At 34.1% G+C, this 24,850-nt stretch overlaps 1 protein-coding gene across 1 annotated transcript in view; it reads right to left on the reverse strand.

The window, feature by feature from the left end:
* The window catches only part of FOXP2 (forkhead box P2), a 643,835-nt gene extending 620,076 nt beyond the window's left edge, over positions 1-23,759 (reverse strand). Inside the window, exon 1 of the mRNA XM_087821061.1 lies at positions 23,063-23,759. The gene's annotated coding sequence lies outside the window, so the exon portion shown is untranslated. The remainder of the gene's footprint in view (positions 1-23,062) is intronic.
* Between the last annotated feature and the right edge of the window lie 1,091 nt (positions 23,760-24,850).

The raw sequence follows: 24,850 nt of genomic DNA on the forward strand, positions 1-24,850 counted from the left end.
GCAGCTGGGTGGGAGTGCCTGTTCATCCACTCCCAATTTCTTCTTGGAGGGAAGATTTGAAAGGAGCAGTAGTAATGAGTGCTGTCCCTCATCCTTACCCTGTACTCTACTGCAGGAAACCACTTCAGGGTGCTCAGCAGCTGATTGGTGGCTACCAAATAGTAGTAAAAAAATTTTTCTCATTTCTAAGAAGGTAGATAACAAGCAATTACTTTTCCCATAAGTTGAAAGAAGAGGAAAGGGGTGGGGGGGAATAGATGGGGCTAGACAGAGAGACAAGAAGGTAAAAAAAAAAATTTAATATATTTTTAATGATTTCAGAGAAAGAGGAAAGGAGAGGGAGAGAGAAATAGAAACATCAACGATGAGAGAGAGTCATTGATTGACTGCCTCCTGCATGTGTCCTGCTGGGGATCCAGCCTAAAACCCAGGCATGTGTCCTTACAGGGAATCCAACCATGATCTCCCGGATCATAGGTCACTGCTCAACCACTGAGAGACACCAGCTGGGCAAGAAGGTAAAAATTTTGAAATTTCATACCAAGTAATATATTTTGCTTCTTAAATGTTAAAGGCCGTAGAAAAAGTCTAGCAAGAGGAACAACATTATAGATTTATGTATAGTATGATTATTTTGGAAGTAAAAATTGGTGCAAAAAGTTAGGAGTGAGAAGGCAAAAAATCTGGTGGGAGGCCACTGAATTTACTCACTAGATAAAAGGTAGTAGATACAAAGTAGAGACAAAAGATATTCATTATATGATTAAGTAATTTCTTTTCTAAAGAGGGAGAAGAGTACACTCTTAGGTATTCTGAGACCAGGCATAACAGGGACTGTTCAAGGCACACTGTGAGGTACTCATCCTGCCAGAGCTTAGATAAGAGAAGTCCTTAGAGGTGCCCTCTTTTGGTAATCTTATATAGCCTCACAGTTCCAAAAACACCTACAAGGTAACATAAAAATGTTTCTCTATAGCTCACAATTCTGCTGCAAACTCCAGGTTCTTATATCCAATTGCTTACTTAATATCTATAATCAGATAGGTATAAACAGATCTCTCAAAAATGTCAAAAATTGAATTTTGATGTCCTTCCCCAAAATCTATTCCCTCTAAGGTCTTCCCCAACTCAGAAAAAGAAACTATCATCCCATCAATTTTCAGATGCACCACCATAACTGGCATCCACCATAACTCTTCTCTTTGCTTCATTCAATGTCAGAGAAACTTACTGGCTAAACTTTCAAAATAGCCAGAATCTGATCACTTCTCACCACTTCCACTACAATTACTGCTCTTGTTCAAGCTACTACCATCTCATCCCTTGTTTGGATTCTTACAATAAATTCCTATCTGGTTTTATCCTTGCCCCCTTCCCTGCTTTCATCTCTACCTCTCTACAGGCTATTTTCAACACAGCAGCCAGAGTGATTTTAAGAGATAAATCATATTGTATTACTCATCTATTCAATGATCTAGAGTAGTCCTCAAGGTCCTTTGTTCTCTATCCCTCAATCCCCAATTCTATCTCCTATTAGTCTTTGTCCTTGCTTATTCTGCACCAGCTGCACTGGCAGGCTTGTCATTTCTCAAACTTCAAGACAACTGTCTTACGTCACTCTGACTTAGCAGGCTTTCCTTTCAGGTAACAACATAGCTTTCCTTAAACTCAGTCAGATCATTGTACAGTCACTTTTCAATGAAGCCTTTCATGACCATCCTATTTAAAATTGTAAACCCTACCTACCACCTCTCTCCTCTCTCCCCCCCCCCTCACACACACACACAATATCTATTTTTTATTTTATTTTTCTCCATGGCATTTACCATCATCTCACAGTCTTTATCTTTCACTGATTCACTTAGTTGTTGACTTCCCCTCTTGAGCCTACAGCCTAGAGAAGGAATTTTTGTGTGTTTTGTTTTCTGCTGTATCCTCAATGCTTAGAGTACATAAAGAGAAACAGTGAATGAAACAAGGGTTCAAAGATGTTTCCAAGTTTCTGGCTTATTCATTGGAATGGATGATGATGTCAAGACAAAGACAAAAAAAAATTAGGAAAATCAGGATTAAGTTCTTTAAACTCAAATAAGATAAAATCACATTATTTTAGAGAAATGTCAACTTTATTGATGTTAATACATTTCAATAGGTAACTTTAAGAAAAGCAAGGATAGTTTATCCAAGAAAATTTTCAGGCTTTATTTTATAAAGTAATGAGCTTATTTTTCACATATCAGTCATAAAACTGTGTAATATGCTTCCCACCTAGTCCTATTATACAGATATTAGACAGTGCTGACAGATGATCATACAGTAACAGAGATGACAAGTTCAGGGTCTCTAAGTAAATGATATCTATTTATCCTCTTCTGTGCAACTCACACGGATCTGGAAAATTTTTACCAGTATCAGTACTTTTTATAAAAGCATGTATATGGATGCTTATTTAGAGAATCTAAAAGTAGACTGTTTCATGATTCGCTTTGGGTTTTTGTTTGAGATTACAAAATTCTTCTTTCCCTTTTTGCACATCTTTGGTAGCAAACTCTGTTGATGTCATTAAAATATTCAGGGAAATGAGTGAGGTAAGAAATTCCTAATACTGCCTGACCCAAGGCATTTTCTAAAGAGGTCACTTAAATGTTGTTTTGAAAAGTGTGTGTGTATTTGTGTGTGTGCATGCATTTTTTAGGGCAGGGCATTAATGAAGAAGTAAAATTAAAAGTAATTTTCATTTCTAAATGGTCAAACAAAATAAATATCTTCCCAATTTTGTCTGAATAATACTCAGTCTTAACAAAGTATAATTTGTACAGTACTGAAGCAAATGGACTCTCCTATACTGGTGAGGATAATTAGAGAGCTTCACAGACTACAAATTCTAATGCAGTTTTATCAAAAGCAGTCACTCTACCTTATCCTGACAGTTAACAACATATGATCTGGTAAACAAATATTTTCACACAAAACAAAAATGCCATCAAAGGCTAAAACTGTCAACACAAATTCCATTCTTGCAAGAGAAAAAATATGTAAACTGCTGATCACCTCTGGTAGTTTTAACTAGCATGGAGGTTGTCATGGAAACATTTCTATGAAGTTCACAGTGATGAAATACAAACACTTCCAGTTTAATTGCTATTAGTTTTAGCATACCAGAGTTTATTTATACTCAGGGTGCATTATGATAAAATGTATTAGAAATAAAGCTTATAATGATCTAGCATAACAATGCCAACATTTCCTTCTTAAAAAATAAATGAAAGTGAAATTCAATGGCAATTTAAAAATTTCCCAGGAAAAACAATCCCCAATTTTCTCACATACCCACTTTCATATCTTTTTATTTTGTTGTATAAGATATGATTTATGAATATATTTTTGTGTTTTTGCTTTTATAGCATGAGATTTACAAAAAATAGCTACTTCACACACAAAGTATGTTAAAATAATCTCAAAATGTCATAAATTTAAAAATTTTAAGTTACTTTTTCATTAGTAATATGTAATTATTAACAATTTAACCTGAAATTTTGTTTTATTTTGTGGTGATAAAATACTAGAATGGTTTACCCAGAAACTTTCTTTTTCTTAATTATGTTTCCTTAAGGAAAGAAAAGGAAAATCTACAGAAATATTGAGAAAAATAACATTAAATGCATGTGTATGAAAAAGAGTGCTCATGAAATCCAATTAAATATATACTCAATTTTGTGGAATTTTCTGTGGGTTAAAATATAAATTATTCTTAAGTTTAAATATAACATTTGGGGGCTGAAATACAAATGTATAGAGAGGCTATCTAGATATAGGACTTGGTTTAACAAATGAAGTAATTCCAAAGAACTTGAGGTGCTGTGGGCATGGTGGTGGGAGAGTTCCACAGTCAAATAAGTTTGGCAAAAGCAAAACGCCTGTGTGAAATTTTTAATAGCAAATCTTTCTGGTATATTCTAGAGAGACATTTTCTAAAAGTTGGAACAAAGGTTTTTTTGTATGTGTGTTTTCCCTCAAGAAAACTATTAGGTTTTCTTTTTTTTTCTTTGTTTTTAAATATATCTTTATTGATCTCAGAGAGAGGAAAGGAGAGGGAAAGAGAGACAGACAGAAACATCTATGATGAGAGTCATCGATCAGCTGCAGCCCGCAACCTGGGCATGTACCCTGACCGGGAATCGAACCCCAATCGCCTGGATCCTAGGTAGACGCTTAACCGCTGAGCCACGCCCAGCAGGGCTTAGGTTTTCTTTTACTACATTTTAATGACATCCACAAGATACTTTAAGTCTAAATAATAATCTAAAAATTGTTTATTAAATCCCTAATATGTGCCCAGAAGCAAGATAACTCAAGAGAAGAATAAGATAGTTCTTGCCTTGGTAAATCTTAAACAGAAAAGTGAAGGCATCAAAAGCAATTACAGAACAACAAAAAGTAAAATACATTTAGGGTTAAATTATGAATGTCAGCCTATACTATAGTTCTAAAGAGTAGTAAAAGAGAATTGGGCTGACACAGACTTCCAAGTCTTCACAGTAAAAGTATGATGGCATGGCTTGCAGTTATACATTGTCAAATAAAAGGATACTTACTTGAAATATTCCAAAAACTCACATGAGAAGTAAAAGTGCAATTTTACTATAATTTTCTAAGTACACTTTAGCAGTCAAAATAAGGTCTACCATATGGCTTTGATTCAGTGTTGTTTAGTGGCTAACATACTGAGTATTTGCAATGTCACTTCAATATCCGATAACCAATGTGTGTGATTATCGCAAAGATGCACAAACAAGTTGATATCAATTGTGTTTCCAGATCTCAATAAACTGCAAGTAACATGCAAAGTAATAATATTATCTTGGTTCACTAACAATAAAATATAGGGCTTGCAGTTCAAACTTTTGAATTTTAGTCTGGGGTTTTCAATCAATAGCTATGTGAACTCTGACAAGTCACTTATTTCTATTAGGCTCAATTAAGAATGCTGGGCTATTTATTCCTATGGTAACTTCTTGAATAGAAAGCCCAAATGAGGTTGGAAGATGTGATATCTCCAACATAACCAAGTCAAAAGGAAAAAAGGTTCCATCAACAAGAGATCTAAGGTACTTCAGACAAAAGAAGCAGAGACTGTATTTTTATGACTTAATAATAAATGGAACGGATGAAAAAGAACAGAAGGCTAAAGTTGCTATGAAGAAGAAATCCATTTCATAATACTAAAGAGTCTTTAAAAAATTATGATCTATATTTGGTTGTTTAAAAATTCTGCAATTCCCCAGAGGACTTTTAACTGTGTTTTCATCAGCAGCAAGTATTTATTAAATGTGTAATTGCATGATGTGCTACACAAAAAAGATGTACATAGTCATGGTCCTTGAGTCCCTGAGGTTTTTAAAATTTAGGTCAAACAACACTAAAATAGACATGTTCATCACCATATTATAAGAAATTTTATAAAATTCATTTGGGGAATGTTATGAATCCAGACTAATGAGTAATTTGAGGGTAAAAAGAAACTTTCAGAACTAAATAGAAAATAAATTTTCAAAAATAAATTTAACAGAATATTTACAGTGAAAATATAAGAAAGTCCAAATCTAAAAATCTGCTTCATAAACAAAAGATGGGTCATTTTAGGGGGAGAAAGGGACTTTACAAAGGTTTATTTAATGGTTTCACTTGACTAAGAGGCAGTTATTTGAAATTGAATTTCCTATTCTTGATGACAATAATTCATTCAAATAGTACCCACTTCAGGGTACTATTGGGTCATGATCGACCACAGATTATTATGTTAACTAAAGGGGAAGAAATGCATTGATTAGAAGTTGCAAAAAATTTCTTAGGTTCGGTTACACATTAAAATCAAGGTATTTTACTACTTCTGATGGTAAAACAAAGACTATTGGAATATCCTTAAACTTTATAGGGAATTAAGGAGCAATCGATTCATATTTCTCTCTCACATCTCTCTCTCTCATCAATAAAAACATATCCTAGGGTGAGGGTTAAAACAAAAAAGTTCTAAAGTCACCTGAAATTTTTCACTGACAAGTAAAATTAACTGTTGATAAGTTTCATCTTTCTGAATTTTCCAACTTTCATATGTCATTATAAAATACTAGGTCTACCTTACCCAAAAGAAATTTTGGGCATTGTAGCAAACAGACTCTAAGAAGATCCCCAATGATCGCCACCTCCTGGAATTTATGTCCTTATATATAACGCTTTACCTTTGAGTGTGGGAAAGACCTGTAACTTGCTTTTAAAATGGATACAGCAAAAGCAATGGAATAGGTAAGACTGTAACTCTCATCTTGCTGGCAGACTCTCTCTATTGACCCTTTTCTTTGTTGATTTTAATAAAGCAAGCTTTCCTATGGAGACCTACATGGCAAAAACAATGAAGCCAGCCTCCAGTCAACAGCCAGCAAGAAAATGAGGTCCTCAGTCCAACAACCCAAGAAACTGGATCCTCCCAAGAACTATATGAGATTGGAAGTGGATCCTTTCCCAATGACTCTTCAGATGAGACTTTAGCTCTGAATGACACTGTGATTGCACATTGGAAGTGACTCTGAAACACAGTACCCAGCTAAGCCATGCCCAGATTCCTGACCCAAAGAAACTGTGAGATAATAAATGTGTTATCCTAAACTACTAAGTTTATGCTAATTTGCTATGTCACAAATCAATAATTCATACAGGCATCAAGAAAAAGTAAAGAAATTTGGGAAGAGAAAATTGGAAGTATTTAAAAAACCTACTTATAAGGGTCAACCAAAAGGTTATTTTGGTGTAATAATTTCAAAATGATATGGTTAGGAATTATGTCTTCCTCCACAGAGCTTCCCATTCATCAAGGTTAATTCAAGTTAAAAGGAAATACTACACAGTTGCTAAAGTGCAGGATTTAGAAGCTTTCACTGAAAACTTATGTATCCCTTTACAACCAAGTTATTCTAAAAATCTATCAATTATTTCACTTTAGCACATGTCCATATATCACTATAAAAACTGTACAGGTTACTATAACATTTAATAAATATTGCCAAGTTTTAGTTGCTAAACCCAACATCTAAGTCAAATTAATATTCTAATAAAAATAATTAAGGAAAAATTATAAAACCTTCTATATTTTCACATTTTATGAAAATGAAAGTGGAGTACATGCTAATCTCACTAACTATGCTTTCACATACACACACACACACACATACACACCATATAAATTCACATACTTACACATATAAATTCATACTGTGAATATGTGCTATTATGTTTTGAATAGTCACATAAATAAACCTATTAGGCATCTATACATTATTCACAACTCAGGACAGGTGTCATTTATCTCATAGTTTTCCCTAAATGTCAAAATAAAATAGAACACTTCATAGGCAGCTGATTATCTAATAGAACTTAATTTGATCTTGCAATATACTTAGCTATTTACACATATATCTCTCCCACTATATTTTAAGCTCCTTGAGAGCAATACCATGTTCTCTTCACCTTTAAGTTCCCCAAAGACCTACTATAGTACCTTCCATGAGTGCAAGTTTATAGAGGGATTCATATGAAATTCAAATAAACTTATTTTTTTCATATTAATCTCACTAAAGAAAGGTAATGTTCTTCACTAGAACCAATTTTCTCATTTGAAATGTACATCTTTTATAGTATACATAGATGAATATTTTGTGAAATAAGTAAAACTATGTGATGGGAATGTGCCCAAGTAGGCATGTTATCAATCTGAGACCAAGAAAAACAATCCCTCTACTGGACATCCTGCTCTAAAATTAAAAAGTGGTTAGGCTTTAAAAAACAGGCAAAAGACCTGAACAGACGCTTCTCCAAAGAGGACATACAGATGGTCAATAGACATATGAAAAAATGCTCAACATCACTAATCATCAGAGAGATGTAAATTAAAACCACAATGAGATAGATATCACCTCATACCTGCAAGAATGGCTATCATCCCATCAATAAATCAACAAACAACAAGTGCTAGTGAGGATGTGGAGAAAAGGGAACCCTGGTGCAATGTTGCTGGGAATGCAAACTGGTGCAGCCACTGTGGAAAACAGGATGGAGTTTCCTCAAAAAAATTAAAAATGGAACCATCTTTTGATCCAGCAATCCCACTTCTGGGAATATAACCTAAGAATCCTTAAACACCAAATCAAAAAAATATATGCACCCCTATATTCATTGTAGCACAATTTACAATAGCCAACATCTGGAGACAGCCCAAGTGCCCATCAGTAGAGGAGTAGACACAAAAGTGGTGGCACATTTACACAATGGAATACTATGCAGTCATAAAAAAGGAAAGAACTGGGCCAAATGGCAGTTCAATACTTAATTTTTTGAGAAAACTCTACACTGTTTTCCATAGTGGTTGTACCAGTCTGCATTCCCACCAGCAGTGCACTAGGGTTCCTTTTTCTCCACATTCTCGCCAACACTTGTTGTTTGTTGACTTATTGATGGGATGGTAGCCACTCTGGCAATTGCGAAGTAATAACTCACTGTGGTTTTGATTTACATCTCTCTGACATTTAGTGATGTTGAACATTTTTTTACATACTTATTGACCATCTATATGTCCCCTTTGGAGAAGTGTCTATTCAGGTTCTCTGCCCATTTTTTAATTGGGTTGTCTTCCTTTTGTTGAGTTGTATGAGTACTTCATATATTTCAGAAATTAACCCCTTATCAGTTGTATCATTGGCAAATAAGTTCTCACATACAGTGGGTTTCCATTTCATTTTGATGCTGGTTTCTTTTGCTGTGCAGAAGTTTTTTAGTTTAATGTAGTCCCATTTATTTTTTTCCTTTATTTCTCTTGCCCTAGGTGATGTATCCTTGAAAGTTCTACTACGTGAGAGGTCTGATATTTTTCTGCCTACGTTTTCTTCTAGGATTTTTATGGTTTCACATCTTACATTTAAGTATTTTATCCATTTTGAGTTCATCCTTGTATATGTTGTAAATTGGTGGTTTAGTTTCATTTTTTGCACGTACTCGTCCAATTTTCCCAACACCATTTATTGAAGAGACTGTCTTGCCTCCATTGTCAAATATTAATTGAGCATAATGACTTGGGCCTATTTCTGAGTTCTCTGATCTGTTCCACTGACCTACATGCCTGTTCTTGTGCCAGTACCAGGCTGTTTCAATTACAGTGGCTTTGTAGTATAACTTGATATCTGGTATTGTGATCCCTCCAACTTTGTTCTTCTTTCTTAAGATTGCCAAGGAGTCTATTCAGAGTCTTTTTTGGTTCCATATGAATTTTTGGAGTATTTGTTCTTGATCTGTGAAATATTCCATTGGTATTTTAACAGAGATACATTGAATCTATAAATTGCTTCGGGTAGTATGGACATTTTAACCCAGTGATGGCACTTCTAAGAATATACCCTAAGAAGCCAGAAACATCAGTCAGAATGAATATATGCTCTGCTATGTTCATAGCAGCATTATTTACTATAGCTAAGTTCTGGAAACAGCCCAAGTGCCCATCAGTAGATAAATGAATTTTAAAAAGTCATACATTTACACAATGGAATACTATGCAGCTGTAAAAAAGGATTTCTTACCCTTTGAGGCAGTACAGAGGGACCTGGAGAGTATTATTCTAAGTGAAGTAAGTCAGCCAGAGAAAGACAAGTATCACATGATCTCACTTATACATGGAATCTAATGAACAAAATAAAGTGATGAACAAAATAGAAACAGGCATGGATACATGGAATAGACCGACAACTGTCAGAGGGAAAGGGAGAAGGGAGGATTGGATGAAAGAAGGTGAAAGGATTATTCAAAAAACATGTATGCACAACCCATAAACACAGACAACAGTGTGGTAGTGGTCAGAGGGGAAGGGTTGCCAGGGGCTGGGTGGAGGTGGGCAACAGGGGGGAAATAGGGGCATCTGTAACAGTGTCAACAATAAAATACAGTTTAAAAAAAGTAGTTGGATCTGTGTGTGTGTGTGTATGTGTGTAGGGGTCAGGTTAGTGGAGAGGAAGGGCCAGAATCCTGATTCATTGAACACAGGGAATCCAAGCTATGGTGAGGCTTTGTAGTCTACAGCAACATCAGATAACACAGAGAAAATTTCTTGAGTATTGATTTTCTAAAAGATTTTCAAGATCTTTGAATTTTCCACATCTGTCAGTTATTATTGCCTTTCCTGAAAACTTCTAAGCCTGAAATTCCAGGTTCGTTTGCTGCCTTTATGGTTCACATTTTAGATTAACATAATACACGTAAGCTATATTCCAAGTCCAAAAAAGAAGATTCACACTCTACTTAAGTACGTAATTATTTAAGAAGACAGAACCATACTGTGTAGTCATTAATTAGCTATTCATCCTGTATACTGAATAGAAAATATTATAAAATATCATTTAAATTAAAAGATATTTTCATCAATGGACTATATAATAAAATGTAAATATCACAGGCATTTACTCATGTATTCAAAATTTATTTAGCGTTAGATATAAGGCAATGTGATAGATGGTTTTAAATAATTAAATACTGGGTTATGCAGGTTTACTGACCAGCTGAAGGTTGAGTCTGTGATTCCATGATTGAAGTCAGTAGTGGTCATGAGCACAAAATTAGGGATTAGACCTGGGTTTGAATTCTGATTTCCCTACTTAGTAGTTGTACATCACTGGGAGAGTTATTTTAATTTTCATATCCTTGTTTTATCATCTATAAATTGTATGCCTCATCAAGCTGTGTTTAGGATTAAAGCAATCATAAATTGTAGAAATTATCACAGTTTCTTGCATATACTCAATGTATAAGATAAAGATGAGAATGATGGTGATAATGATGGAAGAGGAGGAAAAGATTGCAATGACAGTCAAGGAAAAAGAGGAGAAGAAGAGGAAGACAATGAGGAGGAAAATCCATCCTATTTTGAAGCTGCCTTCAATAGGCCAACCATAATATTAGCTCACTGCCTTTTAATGTACCACTTGCCCTTGGACAAAGACAGATAAAAACATAGTCCCTGACCATGAAGATCACAAAGTTTATTAAAAAGCAGATCTATAATGATAGATTGTATAATGTTATAATACAGAATAAAACCAGAGTCCTTTGGGAACTTAGAAAAGGCAACACACCAGCACAATCAAATAACCAGTAAATCTCCAAATATTATAAGAAACTACAGGAACCCTGGGCATTTACTCCCCAAGAAAGAATTTGGATTTTAAAACTAAGTTATAGAATGACTTTAACAAAATCATTATGATTTGATCCTCATGATTAGAATAACAACCTATTGCTTTTATCATGCTACTAATTATATTATCACTTTTCAAAAATAGAGATAGGTATGTATAGCATATATCATGAAAATAACCTTAGGTATTAAAAATAACAGTTATGTTTATAGATAGAAGTGAGGGAGAATAGGTGTGATATGCATTCCCAGCATTTTTCCCCCCATATACTTACTTGCTCCCTAGGACCAAATAATATACCTCCAAATAACTATTTTGTGGTTAAAGGATATGTTTACATTATGAAAATTTTACAAGCAAACACACACACACACACACACACACACACACACCATGGGATAAAAAAGGAAGAGAAGCCCATAAGGAAAAATCAAGCCAAAAAATTTTGTTAAATTAACCGCTAAGCATGTATACTCATTTTGTAAATTCTCTCATGATTTCACACAGAAGACCAATTTTATCTTGGGAAAAAGTCTTAATGTGTGTGAACTTCTCAGAAGCATGGATTCTGCAATAGTTTACAATAATGTCAAAAATCTGTTTAATAAGAAAATGGTATGTATTGTAGAAAACTAAAATACTTACTTTTTGATACTTTTTAAAATGTTCTGTTTAAGAATAAACACAAGGCCTTTACTAAACTTTTATATTCCATACTGAATATTTTGTTTGTATCTAAAGCTTAGATAAGTAGCAAAGTTGCCCATCTTCCATTTATAATGCACAAATATGTAATGTGTAACTATTCACAGGGACCCAGGTAATGTTCAAACAAGTTACTGACACATTGGCAAACACATTACAAATCAATGCATAGTGATAAACCATATTTTTTCTAATTAAATCATATTTTATTAAATAAGTGATAAACTTTATTTGTCTTTTCCATATTGGTTCTTTAATTACCTCTTCTTTAAAAAAACCTGACATTTCATTACTATGGAATATATATAGTTGACCACACAGAAAATGGCAAAAGTTCAGAAATATCTGTTTCTTATAAAATTTCTAATGACTTATTAATTTATTTTGATTGTAAACTGTACTTTACTTCAGTTTAATGCTAGTTATCAGTTGCAAAATAAAGCAAAATAAGAACAGGGAAATAAACCTGAGGAAAAAAATCATTAAACTTACAATATTAATTACAGTGTTGTTAATCATGATTACTAGAAAAATCATATACAAACAAGTCATTTCTGTATCAAATTTATGACTAATGAATACCATACCTTTCCTTAAAAAGTATGTGTATTCAAATCTTACCTATACTATAGCATATAAAAAATCTTAGATGTGCTAAGCTTTCATGCTGATCCTTCAGCTTAAAAAATGTTTGTAAAAAGTTTTAAAATGCAGTGTAAACATTTCAGCCTCGAACCTTCTTCCTATGCCTTTGAACCTTCTCTTTCATGTGCAATACCTGATGGCCCATTGAGAATAGCTGCTGAAAACCCCAAAGATGGGTAAAACAGAATTTCTGACTCAGGAAATAAAGATCAGCTGAATAGGATTCCCATATGGCAATCCAGATCAATGGGAAAGCAAGACCAGAAATTTACAATATCTATCCTACACGGTACACATGAAGGTTGTATTTCATTGCTGGTAACAAAACTCCCAGAGTGAAAAAAAAAAAGAAAAAAAAAAGGGTAGGGGGGATACAAAGTTTGTAAGTTCAGTAATGAGAAACTACATTTTATTTTGGCATTTTGTTCTAAGTGGAATTAAAAACCCCACTATCTTTATTTGGAATCACTGATATGGTAAACAACTGTGTTCTGCTAAAACAACTCAAGCACTCATAAGAGGTAGATTAATATTTAAAGAAAATTCCTACAAATTTCCAGCAACTATCATCTTAGGTTGTAATGTCTGATGTGTTTTATGCTAAGATAAAGAATTAATTACTTCAATTTCAAGTTTTGTGAAGAAAATTTCAGAATAGATTTATTAATAGCAAAAAATGACTCATAAACAAATTATAAAACAATGTAAAATAGTTCATTACAAGGCTATCAAGTACTGTTGGACTCAATAATCCATACAGAACTCAAAAATCCATACTCTACAATACCCCTATTAGGTGGCACTCTATAGGGACTACTTCATAAGGCAATCTTTTGTTGTTTTGGCTCATAAGGCAATCCTTTGCTATTTTGGATATGTTTTTATTCTCAGCATATCTGTTTCTGAATAACCCATATCTATTTGGTCCTCTTCTGACTGAGGCTACACAAATAAATTCCCTGTTCTACATAACTATTGTTTAAAAAATTGTGCACTATCAACCTCCCCTAGGGTCCTTTATGCATTAAACAACCCAGTTCCTTACCCCAATCTTCTTATGACATTGTTTCCCAATCCTTTGAAACCATGATTAGTTCCAGATAAATTTTAGTCAGTTAAAATGTGACATTCAAAACTGAATACAGTCCTATAGATATGGTTTATCCATTTCATAGCACCCTCTGCATACTAACCTAACCACCATGGTTTTGTGAGTTTGCATTAGATTTCAATAGTCAAGAGTCATCTGTCACTGCCCACTTGCTATCTTCATTTGGATTTCCTACAAACTCAAACTCAAAATGACCAAAATTGAATTTATTCTCTTTTTTCCTCTTCACTTCTCCATTTCACCTCCTAATTTTCCTATAACAGTGCCAGACTAGAAATGGCTGGAGATGTGCTAGTAACCTACACTCCTCTCTCTCCATCATATCTATCATCCAACCTATCATCAAACTACCTCAAATTACCTCAAATTTACTCTACAGAATCTGGGATCTAAACCAAACTGCCAGAGTCTAAATTCTTGCTCTATCCTCACCAGCTCTGTGGCCTAGGACAAGTAACCTACCCCTTCTGTACTCAGTTTCTTTATCTGTGAAATTGAAATAAACAATACTTTCCTCATAAGACTGCTCTAAGTACTAAATTAATTCATGTATGTAAGGTGCTTAAAAGAGTGATCAGCCCATAGGGAGTTAACAATAAATGTTAATTGCTATTAGCTATCTCTGTTGTCACCTCCTTAATATCTCTCACATCTGTTTATCATTCTCACAACTTATTTAGTTTAGGTCCTTCATTTTTATCCCCACCAGGATTATTGTAGCAGCTTCAAAACTGATATATTTGATTCCCTTCTTGTCAACTTTTATTTTTATAACTTTGATCACACTATCCCCTGCTTCCAAATGCTTTGATGGTTTACTACAGTTCTTAAGATAAATGCAAATTATTGAGCATGATATACAAAACCCTAAATAATCCAGAAAATTTCTCTAACCACATTTATCCCCTGGGTTCTCCTAGCATGAGATCTGAGCCAAACTGATTTCTCCTCTGTTCTTCTAGCATATGATATTTTGATCCACATTGATCAATTTTGTATCTAACCAGAAGCTCTCAATCTTTTGTTTTTCAGTGAGTTACTAAATTGGCCAAAATATTCTGAGACTCTGCTGCCCACCCTGCTCCCTTCTCATCTCATCTTACATATGCTTATTTTCCAGTGGAAAAGAACTCAATGAGAAGGGTGTCACCACGCAGGACGTTTTCATGGGTTTTCTACACATCTGCTTTAGCAAGAATGACAGATCAGTTCTACACAAAGTATGGTTGGGAGAATGAAAGTATGGACTTGCATTTGGTGATTCATTTAATTCTGAAATGAACTCTCCTTGCTCATCAGAAAGTGACTAACCACTTTGAGAATCACTGCTCTAAAAAGCCAGGACAACTTTCACCTCCACCCTTTGTACATGAGTCAAATTGCTTGTAACAATTCGGGGTTCTCTTCTGGGAATCCTCTCTTCTCTCCATTCATCCTTTCTGAGGTAGTATCCTGTGCAAACCTCTATAACTGTATTTATGGTGTAGTAAAATAATCTCTTAACATTTGTGCCTGTCAGGATCTTTTCAAAGCTTGATTCTGCCTAAAGAAAGTTGTCAAAAAAATTCTAGGCTGATATATAACCAGTAATTTACTATACCTGTCTATTCTTAGCTTTGTCACATACTTTTTCCATCTTCAGTCATTTTTCTCAGTTTGAAAATCATGCCTTAATGATGACAAATTTCACACAGAATAAGAAATTCTACATTAGGACAGTATGACTGTCATAAATTCTCTATTAATTTCATTCATAATCTAGAATGAGAGCAGAGTTTCTATTAAAAGTTCACTTCTTTGCCATTCTTATTTCTAAATGTTACAAAACATTCAACCACTGTGAACCCAAGAAAAAATAAGTGGAAATATGGTAACAGGCAATGGTAGAAAAAGAGCTATACTGGGAATCAAAAGATCCAGGTTTTTATCTCAGCTTGACTAATAAACACTGATTAAAATCTTGTCATAGCCTCAGATTCTCCATCAATAAAATAAAAGTTTACAATAATGGATATTTAAGATCTCTTTTAATGGGATTAATGAAAGTACTTGTTCCACAAGGTAGCTATAAAGATCAAAAAAAGTAATTCTATAATGTATATTGTAAACATTCATAAAGCATTCATTAGTATAATTCTATGATAATAAACAGGAAATATAGGATGAATTGCCCGAAAGTAGAATCTATATTTGTTAAGCCAAAGTAAAAATTTTCCCTTGAGACTACAAAATTATTTCCACCTGACAGGCATAGGAAAAGAGCTATTTGAATCCAAGCTCTTTCTCTAGCTGCTGAGATCTACTCTGAATACATGTAATATACAAAAAAGGGGGTCGGCGGCCATCCCAGTTTCCACAGGTATTACCCAAGGATAATCTGAGGCTGAGACTTGAGACTCAGAGTATGTAGTGTAAAGGCACCAGTGTGTTTGAGGAAAGAGAGGCTGAAGGCTTAAAACTTAGAAGGTGACTGTCTTGTGAAGACAATCCATTTCTAAACTCACATTACCTCTAATCACTTTTCTTCTGCATTAATTCTTAATCATAATTACTCTATGCATTTATAAATTTTAATGTCATATACTTTCCTATTATTTTTTTATTTTTATAAAATTTTTTTTAAAAATATATCTTTATTGATTTCAGAGAGAGGAAAGGAGAGGGAGAGAGAGACATAGAAACATCAATGATGAGAGAGTCATTGATCAAGCCCACAACCTGGGCATGTGCCCTGACAGGGATTTAACCCCGATCGCCTGGATCCTAGGTTGATGCTCAACCGCTGAGCCATGCCCAGCTGGGCTATTTTTTTATTTTTACGCTATATTTCCTTATCTATCAACTCCTATTTTTAAGTATCACATTTTAATTTTTTTAACTTTTAATTTTTAAAATTTTTTAAATTTATCTTTATTGTTGAAAGTATTATAGATGTCCCCTTTATTCTCTATAGTTCCAATAATTTTCCCTATTATCATTTAAAGCCATTATTTTAAATATCATTAAGCTATCACTTTGAATATCTTAAATATTTTCAATTTCTAATTTTAATATTCTAATCTTATTAACCTTATTTTCCCTTTGTCACTTCTGTATTCCATTTATTATTTTTTATGATGTCTTTATTATGGCTAGCAAAAAGCAAGTCTAGAAAAGAAAAAGAAGTAAAGAAAGACATAAGGCAGAAAGGATGACAGTTTTCTTCCTTGCAACTGCTTCTGCTTATCTGATTCCTCATAGATTCCTTGGCCCAGTCCTTGATGGCTCTCCAAAGAATGTTACTTACCCAAGAGGCAGAGCAGCCCACAGACTAATTCCCTCCCTCAGGGCCTTAAAGCTGATTCTACAAATTGTATCTGGATTTGCTCCAGTGGCGTCACGTGTTAACTTCTCAAACTATTCAGGCTTTATATGAGCCACTGTGTGTATTTTTAAATTCATAACTCCAAAATATGCAACCAATAGACTTTGGGTCATAGAAAAATTAGAAATCATTATAACCAGAGAGATAATATGAAAATAAGTATTTTATAAACATCATCCTGGCTATGTTAGAGAATCTACTAAAAAGGTATAAAAGGATCCATGAAGAACTCATTTACAAATTCAACAAATATATATTAAGCAGCTACCATGTATCTGCACTCTGGTAGGCTCTGATATAGCAGGGGAGAAAAGATAAACTAGAAAAAGTCACACACCAAAAATATGCACAGTTAATACATATTTCAAGAGACTATTGTATTAGGCCAAACAAACACTGACAGTGTCTCAGACACTGATAGTGGACTAAAGACGAAGAAAATTAGATTGGCTAAGACAATATTTAGGAAGTTAAATGGACACTTAGCATTCAATGATTCAAAAGAGAAAAAAACAATTGTATAAGTTATGTTCTTTTCTGTTTCACACACAGTTTATAAATTTTCTATTGCTTAAAGTAGAGACCTCTATTCCATTTTCTTTATTTCAGTTTTTCCATGATTTCATTAGCCATTTGGTTACTGTTTTCAATCTCTGATTTTCTAATACATGTCAAAATTTCAGAATGTTATAACTACAATATTTTCAGACAGACTCTCAAGTCCACCAACCATTACTATTAGGTTCATTCTGGGAACTGAACATCAATAACTATAAGGCACTTTGGAGCTAGACATAATGCAATTTAACTTTCTTGAAAAAAGCAATATTTTGCATTTCAATCTAGAAACTCAGAGAAGAAAGAGTATCCAGGAAGAAATTAACAAAACACTGTAGGGAGCAAGCACAAAGGAGAAATTAGAGATTTAAAAATATAAATTCAGAGTTGTTTCAAAAGATTTAACTGAAGTTGTAGAGATGAATGAAGCCAAATTAGTAACTGTATAATGAAATAAAGAAGAGTGCTATATATAAGTCCCTTTAATAATCAAGCTCACAGAGTTGTGTTTTGATGTTATATCTTTGGATTTTACAGAAATAGACAATAGGAGATCCTTCAGAAAATCTGTTGCTGGAATATAGTTGAGGATATTGCCTCCAATATCACTTATTTCTACCATGAAAGGCCTGACATGAGAAATCTCTTTTGGAATTTAGTGTAAGGAATTGTATTCCCTTTCCAGAAGATTGCTATTCTTCCTTCTTTTTCAAAATGGGTATTCTGTAACTACTATATTCCACATTTGCTACCAGGAACCTCAGAGACAAATTAGGAGCTTAACAAAAGGTCTCTATTATGTCTTTGGTTCTGGTATACATCTCTCATTGTTTTGATGTGTTTTTTATACCACATTATGTATCTAGAGAAATTCCTATATCCTTTATCGATTACTGCATAACAGACATGCCACCCCCAATTTAGTGGCTTACAACAATTAATTATTTCTGACAATTCTGTGAGTTAGATGTGTGAATCTTCTACTGATCTGGCATAGGCTCATGCGTGCTGCTGCGTTCACCTAGTAGTTCAGTATGGACAGAGCTCACTTGGGCCTGCTGGTCCTTGAACAGACTAGTTCTCTCCATGTAGTCTTTTCTCTTCAAAGAGGCTAGACCAGTCTTCTTAACATGGTAACAACAGCATTTCAAGAAGGCAAGCTCCACTGTGTAAGTACTTATCAACTCTCTACCTGCATCACATTTGCTTACGTACCATTGGCCAAAGTCATATACACAAGCCATAGTCACTGTGGCAGCCTATGGATACTAATGTGGTAGGCAGTTAGACAGACATGAGCAGAGCAAGGACGATGGGCCAGGTACATAAGGTCACCAGGATGGAAAGCCCTGGATACCTTGTAAGGACAATTGTAGGGTGGGACCTCACCCCCAGGGTGGCCTTTCCTCCTCTAGCATATTGCTGGTCAGGCAATTTGGACCCCCTGACCTTTCCTCCCCAGAGATAACATCTAGGCCTCAGTTGTATTCCAGCTCCAGGCCCAGAAAAGCAGCAAAACCAGCCATGGCTGACCTCAGAGCCAGCTGCATCAGATAATGGCCCCTGCCCTGGTGCTGACCAATCAATCAGTGAAGACAACAACCCTCAAAGGACACACCTGGAAAGCTACTGAATATTACAATGAGATCTTCCCCTAGGACCTCCCCTAAAATCTCTTCGGTGGAGGACCCCACCCAGCGTGCTCTCCCTCCTGGGAGCATGCCCATGCCTTTGCCTTTGCCTTTGCCTTTCCCTTTGCCTTTCCCTTTCCTTATCCCTTTCCCTTTCCCTTTCCCTTCCCTCTTCTGCCTTTCCCCCTAACCTTCCAGGCACGTTAGAATTAGCATTCTCTTCCTCACTCCCAAGCTCCAAGGGTCCTTTCTTTGCCTCTGTAACTTGTTTTCTAAGCCCATTTCTTGTAGGAATTACTTCTTCTACCTCTGTAATTTTACCAAATAAATGTTCTCTCAGAGTTTGGGCCTTGGCTCTGAATTCTTTCCTAGCCAGAACACAAGTACCAAGGTTGCTGAACCCAGGTCTGGTCTGACCCCAAGGGCCTAACATCCAGTGCCGTTCTGGCCTCCATACAACACTAAAAGTTGTGATTCATTGCAGGTGAAAGATGTAACAAACTACCATAGCAGTTCCCTAAAAAGGCTGTTACTTATCCTTCTTCCCATCCTTCTACTACTGTAATCATGCCATTCTTTAACAAAGTTTCTTTCCTATCTGCTCCAATATGTAAGTGAATGAATACTTAGGATTCAAATGTATTTTTAAATTTAAAATGCACCATATGCCACAGCAAATGCTCACTCCTAAATTCTTAAAGCTCTCATGGAAGGAATGAAAATTCCTTTGAATTTAAGTGCAAATGCCTTTTAAAAACATCAGGGCCAATCAGTTCTCCCACCAGGAATAAATACATCATTCCACTGTTGATGTTCCCATTCTCAAGCTCTTGAGGTACTTTGTACCTCTAATCAATATTGAACATATTATCACACAAGAGTCCACAATGCCTAAAATCTTAAAACTAAAGAAGAGAACCATTATCTTCTGGTTTCTATACCAAGTACTGCAATGAACATGACAAGAAATGTTTTTTAGTATAAAAATGTTAATCTGAAGAACAGTAAATAATATAAACAAAATAGCAAAAATCACCAAAGAAAAGGTAAAGGTGAAAGAAATTTGTTAAATTTATTTCATCTTTACAAGTTTACTGTTTTTAAGATGCCTAGTGATAACACAATTTAAAGATGCGTTAAATAGGCAAAATAATTTTTAATTAAACTTTTAAAGACACAACTATACTTCGTGTGATTAAAGATGTACTTTTTATTCAGATTCAACTCCAGATTGTAAGGTTTTGTGAAAACGAATGTGTTTTGGAAAAAGGTGTATGCACATGTAACTTGAGGGATGACTGAACCATCATCAGATAAGGTGGGTCTCAATGGACTGAAAAGATTTGCAGTATGGCTAGGGCTAACACATATAACTATAAAACATCAAAACAGCCCTTCTTGCTATGTTAGGCTGCCAAATAAGATGTTGTTCTGTGAATAGGTGGCAAAATGCTTTAGAGATTTTCCACCAGGGAAGACAAACGTAAAACTTTACTTATGCACAGAATACCTTTTTTGGTTGTTAAATTGGGTAAACACCAGAGTTATTTTTAGATTACTTACTTCACTTTCCCTTCTTAATGGGCTGATATACAAAATAGGACAGAACAGGCATCATGTGTCACAGTAAACACTAAAAATCTAAATTCTTAAATCTCTCATGGAAATAAAAAAGATCTCTATCTTAAAATATGAAATTTTCATTCAAATGAAATTAAGACTATAACTGTTCTGGCAAATTATATATACCTTTAAAAAACACAATATAATTTTGGAGAATTTTTCCCCTTAATCATTTTTAATACAAGTAAATAATTTTATTTTTACTCATTTTAAAAGAGAAAGGCTAAAGTGTGAATTAATGCATTGAGTTTACATTTATGATTAAAGGTAACATTGAAAGCATACAGCATTTTCAAATTCTGTAGTGACTACCATAGTTCTTGATTACTTAAAGATACAAAATTTAAGTGACTCATCTACTTCTCTTCCACAAAATCAATTTAAAGTCTTTTCAGATAGTCTCAATTTTGTTAGAAAAATAGACTTTCAAAACTTACTCTCTAATGCCTTGATTTTATTAAGGCAAACAAAAGATTTGGCATGTCTTTGGCATCTAATCCACTGAACACAATTTACAATACAATGAGGACTACAAGCTATTTGGTTAAAAAAAAACAAAAAAAACCAACAACAACAACAACAAAAAAAACAAGTAAAATATCTAAAGTTTTGGTATTCTTATACTTATTATTTTATTAAGTTATATTACTGTGAGAGCTTCATATGTTAAATGTGCAGGTCCATTTTTCCCTCTTAAAAACAGGGCAAACAAATATTGCTAGGTATAGTTCATTATTCTATGTACCCTAGTTTTAAGAAGATTCAACTTAGCAATTAAATCAAACATCTTTAAACTAATATAGGCATTTAGGCATATGGAAGTTAATTTCTGAGTAACACTGGTCTGCTGATAAATTGTAATTTGACAACAAAAAATGTTAACATATAACAAAAATAGATAAATTTATGATGCAAAAGTAGGATATTAAAAAATATTATGATTGTTTAATGTTGATAAATTAGCTGTACTAATGAAATTCTGTGTATAAAAACTACCTTAAACATACAATCTAATTCTTACATTTAAAAATACTTAAACAATCTGTACTTTTATACAATCCTAAACATCTTAATTTTAAGGTATAATCTCCAAGAATAATCAGGTTTAATGGTGGGAAGAACAACATTATGCCGCATACAAAAGAAATAGTTTTAAAACTCTAAAGAAATCATATGGCTCAGGGGTTGAGCATCGACCTAGGATCCAGGAGATAGGGGTTCGATTCCCGGTCAGGGCACATGCCCGGGTTGTGGGCTCAATCAATGACTCTCTCATCATTGATGCTTCTATCTCTCTCTCTCCCTCTCCTTTCCTCTCTCTGAAATCAATAAAGATATATTAAAAAAATAAAATAATAAAATAAAAATAAAACTCTAAAGAAATCATAGTATCTTGCCGATAAAAGTATTAACAAAAACAAACAAAATATTAATTACTAAAAAACCCAAATGGGTGCTTTAAGAGGAGAGCAAATGCTGATCAGGGAAGAAGAACAGACAGAATTTCAACACACTTTGTGGCAGTCACTACTGGTCTTGGTGTGAAATAAAATTTCATGTCTAAATTGTGGTTAAGTAATACTTTAAAAAGTCAGGTCAATTAATTCTAAAGAGACCAATCTTGAAGCTACAAACAAAAAAGAGGCCATGTCACCAGAGCAAGCATTGTAATGCTAAACTTTTGTTTAACATTCAACTAGGTTCATAAAATTTATTTTAATCAAATAAACAATAAATGTGGCAAGCATATGGAAAAAAAAATTTAAAGAAGTAGTAAAATATATTGGCTTTCTTATCAAGTGATCTGACATGTCTAAGTAGTATTATTTTATCTTTCTCTAGTTGCTAAATTCACATTTAAATTGCTTAACAACTAATTTCAACTTATATTTACTTTAGAATTTTACTAAAGTTGACCTCTAAGTAAGTACAAGGAAATCTCAAGCTTCTACATTTTATGAATAGGATTTCTAGGGCTATGCTAAATCTTAAAAAATACTATTACAGAACTTGTTGTGTATGTGTTTAAATTCATCCATTATTCCCACTTGAAATGAAGCCTCTCCCATGACACAATATTTTTAAAAAATAGTTACTAAGGACACATAGTAACCACTTTTTGGGCACCTGCTTTTTATTATGGGATCACTAAAATATGCCCCTAATAGCAACAAGCTGAAGCATATGTATCACTTACCAAACTTTTCTTCCACTGGGGACACAGCTCCTCAATAAAGAATTATTTCCAGACAAATGGGAAAGCAAATTGTATTTTGACTAAATTATCCAATAGTATTTTCCTAGAACTGAAGGAAAGAGACATAGTGTGAAAGTATCCTCAAAATTATCTTCCTCCAAAGACAAGAGTATGCTGAAGGCCAAGGGGATGAGTTAGGTGGAGGTGGGCAAAGGGGGGGAAAGAGTGGACATCTGCAATAGCAGCAGCAATAAAACTTTAAATAAAAACAATGCCCTTCTTCAGTGCCTGAAACCCATAAAAGTCCAATATTATAAACCTAATTTTCTCATCTTTCACATGTAAAATTGTATTGATAGTATACATTGGGCAGTGCATTGTAGAGCAACGGCACTACAATCTGAAGAGCTCACATCATAGAGTAAAATGGTCTGGGTCATTAGAATTCTAATTCCAACAGAAACTGGTAATTAGCCTTATTATAAAAATAAGAAATTACTCCATTTCAGAATTAGAAAAATTGGCTTCCTAAATTTAAAACATAGCCAAGTTAAAAGTAAAATTCCCAGTTTAGTTGTAGGTCCAGAAAGAGACCCTCAAAACAGGAGAGCAGCAATCCTGCAAAAGAAATTACTAAAGATACTAAGTTAACTGACATGGAAATCATTTTACCCAAATCCATTAATGAAATGCAAGAAAAATGCTAACAGGAGAATCAAAATAATACCCAGCGAGAAGAAATCTTTTAAATCTATTATATAAGATGGCTTACAAAATATATTTCTCCAGAAAATAAAGCTTCATTATAATGATGAATTTATTCTCTAAAAACATCATATTTCAAGACAAACAATAAGATCTAGAACTTTGACAAACATAAAAAAGAAAATACTGCAAAACTGAAACAATTCATTAGATGCTCCCTTAGCAGAACCATTTGCCCCATCCTAAACCCTAACACTCTATTTATTAAGATGAAAAACATACAAAACAAAGCCAACAAACAAAACACTCCTGCAGAAAAAAACATTGGAGGAGGAGCTAGAAAGAAGGACAGTCATAAGATCTATAGTTACTGTTGAAGGGAAGGCATCTATATGGCAAATACTATGTGCGGATTTTAATAAATATTTTTAATTCATAGAAAATTCCACTATATAGAATTTTCACCCATATTTTACAAATGTGAACATTAGTTTTAGAGAACAAACAATTTGAACAAAGTCACACAGCCAGCATATGGTTAAACCTGGGATTTGCTCTCCATTTGTCTAATGTCAAGCCCTCCTTTTTGCCATGATGTCAAGTCCACATCTCAGTTAACAAATATTCCTGCTGGGCCTCCACTGTGAGCACCTGTGCTACAAAGAGCTACAAAATAGGAGACATCACCTTTGTTCTCCAGGCAGTTAACATCTAAGAGGCACTGTGAAGATTTTATGCTCAAGTCATGAGAAGCAATGTGGTATACACAGAACAACACTGGACTAGGGAGTGTGAGGTGACTCTCTTACTCATGGTTTTGCTAATTACTAGCAGTATAACTTTGGGTAAATAATTTCTATTATTTCCTTGACTGCACTGAGTATTTAACATAATATCTGCCTTAATTATCTTGCAGAATTATTTCAAAATGTTATTCAAGTGTTATTCAGAATTGTTATTCAAGTGTCCATAATCAGGTCATTACAGAACTATGGTTAAATATCTGAATTCAGCAGAGAAAGGACTAACTCTTGTTTCCCCTTCTTTTTGGTCTGCTTTGTTTTGGTTGGTTAAGTAGTGCTC

This window comes from Miniopterus natalensis, chromosome 10 (genome assembly GCF_054644295.1).
Source record: "Miniopterus natalensis isolate mMinNat1 chromosome 10, mMinNat1.hap1, whole genome shotgun sequence".
In the NCBI taxonomy this organism is placed as follows: Eukaryota; Metazoa; Chordata; class Mammalia; order Chiroptera; family Miniopteridae; genus Miniopterus; species Miniopterus natalensis.